Below are 7917 nucleotides of genomic sequence, written 5' to 3'. Positions count from 1 at the left end.
TGGTTCGTAAGAACCTCTTTTGGTTAAGAAATCTAGGTTATAATACTTTTCAACTTAGTCGAGATACTATATTTCTTAAAAATAGGTTTACTACTCTAACGCAATGCGCGCCTTTTTATAAGTGACAATAAGAGGGTTTGATTAGGGAGTACAACTCGGTTCTGAATACGCGAAAGCGACAGTTCCTGTTAAATTAGTTCTTTTCAAAGTAGGAAACACTGCCCATAAGTAGCTCTACTAGCAAGTACCTGGATTATCAATTAATTATGTGAATTACATTCGACCCTGTCTTTATTAATTATATTCTATTTTTGATACTTTACTTTTCATTGCACACTACAAAAACACCTATTTCGATTTCCTTTGATAAATACCATAACGACAGATAACGATAGATTGACACTTGGTCTCTGTGGATTCGACAATCTTTTATATTACTCTGACGCGTTCGTATACTTGCGAACACCGCATCAACTTATTGACCGCATCAAGTTTTTGGCGCCGTTGTCGGGGACCAATTTCGTCAAATTTCATTTTCCTGTTGTTATATCGTTTAGACTTAGGCTATTTCCCTTCGGTCAATGCGAAGAACTCGCAGCACCGGAAGTTTAAGCTTAGTAAACCCTCTGGCGGAACCTGAACGTTACGCTCGCGCACGTTTATTCTTTCATAGAATTAAGAGAGCTATGGCCGAAGATCAAAACCAAAGACCTCTTAAGGACTTCGCTCAACCATCTAGTGAAGAACCTAGTTCTGGTATAGTAAACCCAATAATCCCAGCCAATAATTTTGAACTTAAACCGTCCATGTTACAACTAGTGCAACAGAGACAATTCGCGGGTCTCGCCACCGAGAACCCTAACCAACATTTAAAAATATTTCTTCAATTAGCAGATACTTTTAAAACCAATGGAGCTTCTCCTGAGGCAATACATTTAAGATTATTCCCTTTTTCCCTCAGAGATAAAGCCCTATCATGGTTAGATTCCCTTCCACCCAATTCCATTACGACTTGGGATAACCTTAGAAGAGTTTTTCTTGCTAGATATTTTCCCCCGAGTAAGACCGTCGTTCTTCGAAACCATATAACTAGATTTACCCAAAACCAAGGAGAATCGCTGTTTGAAGCTTGGGAGAGATATAAAGAGTTGCTACGAGCATGCCCACATCATGGTTTAGAAAACTGGTTAATCATTCAAACCTTCTATAATGGACTTCATTACAACACAAAGATGACCATCGGCGCTGCCGCAGGCGGTGCTCTGATGAACAAACCTTATCCTGAAGCTAGCGCCCTCATTGAAGACATGGCTCAAAACCATCAATCATGGGGAGTCGAACGAGCGACAGTTGAGAAGAAGGAAGCCCAAGGAGGAGTGCATGAACTTAGCTCTATAGACATGATGCAAGCTAAAATGGATGCATTAGCCCTTAAAGTCGAGCATATGTACACGAACCCAAACACTGTAGCCGCAGTTTCGTTGGATTGTGAGATATGTGGAATCCAAGGACACCAATCTGCAGAATGCAGTCTATTAAACGAAACCCACTCCGAGCAAGTGAACTACACCCAAGGGAACCCATATTCGAATACCTATAATCCTGGATGAAGGAATCACCCTAACTTCTCCTATAAAAACAATAACCCTATCCAAAATAATGCACCTCTGAGACCTAGTTATCAAACCCCTAGATCAAATCAACCTATGCAACCTGTACCACCAAAGCCGAGCCTTGAGAAAATTATGGAAAATTTTATCACCGCTCAAACCCAACAAAACAAGGAGTTCATGAACCAAAACATTCATGTTAACGAATTGATTACTCAGTTAGGAACCAAGGTTGACCAAATAGTTACTCATACCAAGATGCTTGAAACCCAGATCTCTCAGGTAGCTTTAAACCAAGCACCTCAGACTACACCTGGAGGACAATTCCCTGGACAACCTCAACAAAATCCGAGAGGACAAGCCAATGCCATTACCCTACGAAGTGGGAATGCTTATGATGAGCCACCAAACCCTAGATTGAGTGAACCCGAAACTTCTAAGGAATGTACCAAGCCCCTAGACAAAGTAAAGGAACCAGAGGAATCTGAAAACCAGGATGGTCGAGAGAAAGGAGAAGAACCTAAAGATAAAATTTACGTACCACCCCCGCCATATAAACCACCTATACCATATCCGCAAGGACTCAAACAAACCCAGATCAATAAACAGTATCAAAAATTTATTAAAGTTATAGAAAAACTTCATGTAGAAATCCCTTTCACAGAAGCCATCACCCAAATACCTTCTTATGCAAAGTTTCTCAAAGACATCCTTACCAACAAACATAGACTTGACGATCCGAAGCCTTTGGAATGTAATGATATTTCCGAGGACAAATTAGCAAGCTTTCTGAGTAAGAAAGATAAAGATCCTGGAAATTTCTCCATTCCTTGCCTTTTGGGTAATCATGTCATCGATAAAGCTTTTCTAGACTTAGGAGCTAGTGTGAGCTTAATGCCTCTAGTAGTTTGTGAGAGGTTAAACTTAGGAGAATTACAACCCACTAAGATGTCACTTCAGTTAGCCGATAGATCTGTTAAATATCCGATAGGCATTTTAGAAGATGTTCATGTTAGGATAGGTCAACTATTTTCCCTACTGATTTTGTTGTCATGGACATCAAAGAGGACAATGATATACCAATCCTTCTAGGTAGACCATTCTTATCAACTGCAGGAGCCATAATAGATGTCAAGAAAGGAAAGTTGACATTTGAGGTAGGTGACGAGAAAATAGAATTTATACTTTCGAAATTTCTTATGGCACCTGTGATGGGAGACTCGTGTTATGCCTTAGATATCATTGATGAATGTGTTAGAGAATTAGAACAAAAAGAAATTATTAAGTTACCATCAACCCCCATAAAGGAAGATGATGACTTTAAAGAACCTTACATCGATGATAACCTTTACGAATGTTTATCCCTTACTCCAGATCCTATGCCATGCCCTAAGAAACCAACCTTAGAACTCAAGGAACTGCCTAAGAACCTGAGATATGAGTTCCTCGATGAAAAGATGAACCGCCCAGTTATAGTCAGTGCTACCTTATGCCAAGAGGAGACGAACCAACTTTTAGACGTTTTACGAAGATATCCCTCAGCCTTAGGATATAATATCTCTGACCTGAAAGGTATAAGCCCATCCGTATACGTGCATCGGATTTCGCTCGAAGAAGATTCAAAACCCTCTAGGGAGCATCAGAGAAGAATAAACCCTATAATGAGTGATGTTGTTAAGAAGGAAGTTCTTAAGTTGCTTGAGGCAGGTATAATCTACCAGATCTCGGATAGTAAGTGGGTGAGCCCTGTGCATGTAGTACCTAAAAAGGGAGGCATCACAGTCGTGCAAAACGATAAAGGCGAACATGTAGCAAAACGTTTAAAAGGAGGATGGCGGATGTGTATAGATTATAGAAAATTAAATAAAGCAAATAGGAAGGATCATTTCCCTTTACAGTTTATAGACCAGATGTTGGAGCGTCTAGCCAGACACTCTTACTTCTGTTATTTAGATGGATACTCTGGATTCTTCCAAATACCTATTCACCCAGAAGATCAAGAAAAAACTACCTTTACATGCCCCTATGGAACTTTTGCCTACAGACGAATGCCGTTCGGCCTCTGTAACGCCCCAGCTACTTTCCAACACTGCATGATGTCAATATTCGCAGATTACCTAGATGGTATCATGGAAGTATTTATGGATGATTTCTCGGTTTGCGGATTCGATTTCCACAACTGCCTTGCTAACCTTGAGAAAATCCTGGAGAGATGTGTGGAGGTGAACCTCGTGCTAAATTGGGAAAAATGTCATTTCATGGTAACCGAAGGAATAGTTCTAGGACATATAGTTTCCGAAAAAGGTATAGAGGTAGATAAAGCTAAAATAGAAGTTATAGAAAACCTAAAACCACCAAAAACCATCCGAGAAATCTGAAGCTTTCTTGGACACGCTGGATTCTACCGGCGTTTTATTAAGGACTTCTCCAAAATAACTAAACCGTTAACCGGACTTTTAATGAAAGATGCTGAATTCATTTTTAACGAAAAATGTAATGACGCATTTAATCTTTTAAAGCAAACATTAATCTCAGCACCCATTATGAAACCGCCCGATTGGTCGGAACCTTTTGAGATAATGTGTGATGCTAGTGATTATGCAGTTGGAGCCGTTCTAGGACAGAGAAAAGATAAAAGATTACATGCCATTTATTATGCCAGTAGAACCCTAGATGTTGCCCAACTCAACTACGCAACAACCGAAAAAGAATTACTCGCTGTAGTTTTCGCTATAGACAAATTTAGATCTTATCTAGTAGGAGTAAAAATTATTTTTTACACCGATCATGCTGCCATTCGTTACCTATTAAGTAAAAAAGATGCCAAGCCCAGGTTACTCCGATGGATTCTATTACTACAAGAGTTCGATTTAGATATAAGAGATAAAAAAGGCACTGAAAATGTAGTAGCTGATCACCTTTCTAGGCTAGAACATCAAAAACCTAAGCTAGTACCCATAAACGATGATTTCGCCTATGATAGACTGATCGCTAGAGTAGAAACCATTGAAGACAATAACCTAGATCCTTATGAGCATTCCCAAAATTCCTTAGCAATAAGTAACGTACCCTGGTATGCAGATTTCGTTAATTACCTAGTTGCTGATATAGTACCCCCTGATCTTGACTACCACCGCAAGAAGAAATTCTTCCACGATGTGAGAAACTTCTATTGGGACGAACCGCTCCTTTTCAAGAGGGGTAAAGATGGCATCTTTCGCCGTTGCGTTCCAGAAGAAGAGATAAATATTATTATCGAGCATTGTCATTCGGCACCTTATGGTGGACATGCGAGCACCTCTAAGACATACGCCAAGCTTCTTCAAGTTGGCCTATTCTGGCCTACCATGTGGCGTGATGTCTATGCTTTCATTGTCAAGTGTGATAGATGCTAACGCACTGGAAACATTTCAAGACGTGATGAAATGCCTCTAAGAAACATTCAGGAAGTAGAACTCTTTGACGTATGGGATATAGATTTCATGGGACCTTTTCCACCATCCTTAGGAAACAGGTATATCTTAGTAGCTGCAGACTATGTGTCTAAGTGGATTGAAGCTATAGCTGCACCCACAAACGACACTAGGGTAGTAATCAAATTATTTAAAAACTATATATTCCCTAGATTTGGAACACCACGTTTAGTCATAAGCGATGGAGGATCACACTTTATATCGAGAATATTTGACAAACTTTTAAGAAAATATGGAGTTAGGCATAGAGTAGCAACACCATACCATCCACAAACTAGTGGCCAAGTAGAAGTATCTAATAGGGAGATAAAACAGATCCTAGAGAAAATTGTTTCTATTTCTAGGAGAGACTGGTCTCAGAAGCTTCAAGAAGCATTATGGGCCTATAGAACCGCTTTCAAAACCCCTATAGGAACTACTCCTTATCAACTAGTTTATGGAAAATCCTGTCACTTACCTTTTAAGTTAGAGCATAAAGCCTATTGGGCCATTAAAACTTTGAATTTAGACTACCTAGCCACTGGAGAAAAGCGTACCCTAGACATTCATAAATTAGAAGAACTTAGGCAATCTGCCTATGAGAATGCAAAAATATATAAAGAGAGGACGAAAGCCTATCATGACCAAAGAATAGTAAAGAAAAACTTCAATGTAGGCGATTTTGTTCTCCTTTTCAACACTAGGTTACGACTCTTCCCTGGAAAGCTACGTTCAAGATGGACTGGTCCTTTCGAAGTATCCAAGATTCTGAGATCCGGAGCCGTAGAAATCAAGAACCAAACCTGTATCCCATTCATTGTAAATGGACAAAGGCTGAAGCTCTACGAAGGAGGAGACATTCCAACATACTACTCAAGCCACACCCTGATTGATCCACCGATTCCTACTACTACAGGTGTATAAATTCTGATCGTCAAGCTAATGACGTTAAACAAGCGCTGCGTGGGAGGCAACCCATGGTTTTTCTTTTCATTTTACTTTTTTTTCGCATTTATTTACATTTATTTTTATTTTTATTTTATTTTATCATATTTTCCATAGAGACTAAAAGTTTGAATGGTTTGTATTTTCAGGATCACTTTCCTAACTTTTACAGGATGCAGGGTTTTGATGACATGCATGTTGCCTATAGAGACAATGCTCAGAGGGAGTGCTACATTGCTTTATACCAGCGCCCTATGGCACCCACATGTTACCCTGATCAGCATTGTATGGAGGCACTGGGTATCGAGCCTAGTATCCGATTCCTTAGGCACTAGCTCCACTGGGACGAATTTGTTGATGACTTGAGTAACACATATAGGAACCTGACTTTGGAGTTCCTGAGTTCATTCGACTACGACCCATATTCTGGACCAGATGGGAATGCTGCTTTCAGGCTTTTTGGAGTTGAGTACTCCTTCAGCCAGAAAGAGTTCGGCGACCTGTTGGGTTTCCAGACTACTCCTGACGCTATCCCAGAGACACCTTTGGGATATTTCCTGGGTAAGGAAGTGGAGAAGTTTTGGAGTGATATATCAGGTGGCGGAAGCCAGGATCCATCTACACAATTATCTTATGTCATACATAACCCAGCCTTCAGATATTTTCAGATGATATTAGCACATTCCTTCTTGGAAAGACAGGATGCAGAGACACTACTGAGTGAAGAGGAGATCTTCCTATTATTTTGCGCATCCCAGTCTCGCCCAGTAGCATGTGGGAACTTTTTATTGAATAATCTCAGCGGTATCTCTAGATCTACCGAAGGAGTCATCCATGTTGGTGGAATCATCATACAGATTGTTGTCGCTTTAGGTCTGTCTCGCAAGCTGTTACATCTTCGGACCTACTGTGGATACACGACCATGGACATCGATTTCTGTTTGACTAGAGGATTGATGAGGAGAGCCTCTTTCCACCCATGTCAGTTCCGATTGCTAGTCGATAGTGAGGCTATCCATTACTTCACATTGCCAGACCCTATGATGACCAGTGTGCATGATCCAGCAAATTGGAGTTGTGCTCTAGAGGGCCAAGGAGAGACCGTTGAGGAGCCGAGATCACCCACAGTTACTGAATACACACCTGCACCACCATCTCCTAGAATCACTGTTCTCTCTAATAATCATTCATTGCAGACACCCGACATACACACCCAGATTGCTTAGTGTCGTAGAGAGATTCCAGAGCTTAGACAGGAAGTGGCGGACCTAACTTTACAGATGGGAGTGTCTGATCTCACCCATGCTACTGAAGCCGATTGTCTATATCAGGAGATCGCAGAGCTCAGGCAGGAGATAGCCGTGCTCAGTGGATCCACTCAGGCAGACGACACCCCTAATACCTGATCTCACCATTTCATTTTATTTCTCTTTTATCTATTTATCGTATTTGCATTACTCATTATTATCGCATTTGAATATTATAAAAACTACTACTATGCATTAGTATTTCTATTTTATCTATATATGTTTTATATTTATTTTATTTTGCATTTTAATTTTTTAGTTATTTATTTATTTATATTTAATTTTTGATTTCGTTTTGTTTCAGTTTCACTTTTTATTTTTCGTTTTTGCTTTTATAAAATTATGCAAGTCAAAGAAACTAGGAGAATCACAAGATAAATGCTATCACGACCCCTCAAAGCCAAAAGACAAGCGAAGCCCAAATCAAAGGACAAAAATCTGGCCCAGCCAGATTTTGCCTTGTGGCGCCCGCCATAGGACCTGTGGCGCCCGCCACAGCGTCTGTAAATTGTCGGGGCAGACCCCTTTTCTTCACCACTTTTGCAACTTACAACCTCCCAAACCCATTTTTTTCACCTTGAGAAAACATCCTTGAACCCACAA

At 40.2% G+C, this 7917-nt stretch overlaps 1 non-coding gene across 1 annotated transcript; it reads right to left on the bottom strand.

Annotated features, from left to right (window-relative positions):
• Positions 1–1070: 1070 nt before the first annotated feature.
• On the bottom strand, positions 1071–1177 carry LOC127124968 (small nucleolar RNA R71). Its single transcript, XR_007804438.1, has one exon. It is a non-coding gene; the product is annotated as a small nucleolar RNA R71 (small nucleolar RNA).
• Between the last annotated feature and the right edge of the window lie 6740 nt (positions 1178–7917).

The sequence above is a fragment of the Lathyrus oleraceus genome, chromosome 2 (genome assembly GCF_024323335.1).
Source record: "Lathyrus oleraceus cultivar Zhongwan6 chromosome 2, CAAS_Psat_ZW6_1.0, whole genome shotgun sequence".
NCBI classification, from domain to species: domain Eukaryota; kingdom Viridiplantae; phylum Streptophyta; class Magnoliopsida; order Fabales; family Fabaceae; genus Lathyrus; species Lathyrus oleraceus.
The sequence above is the reverse complement of the archived record's forward strand: the minus strand, read 5'-3'. Positions and strand labels throughout refer to the sequence as shown.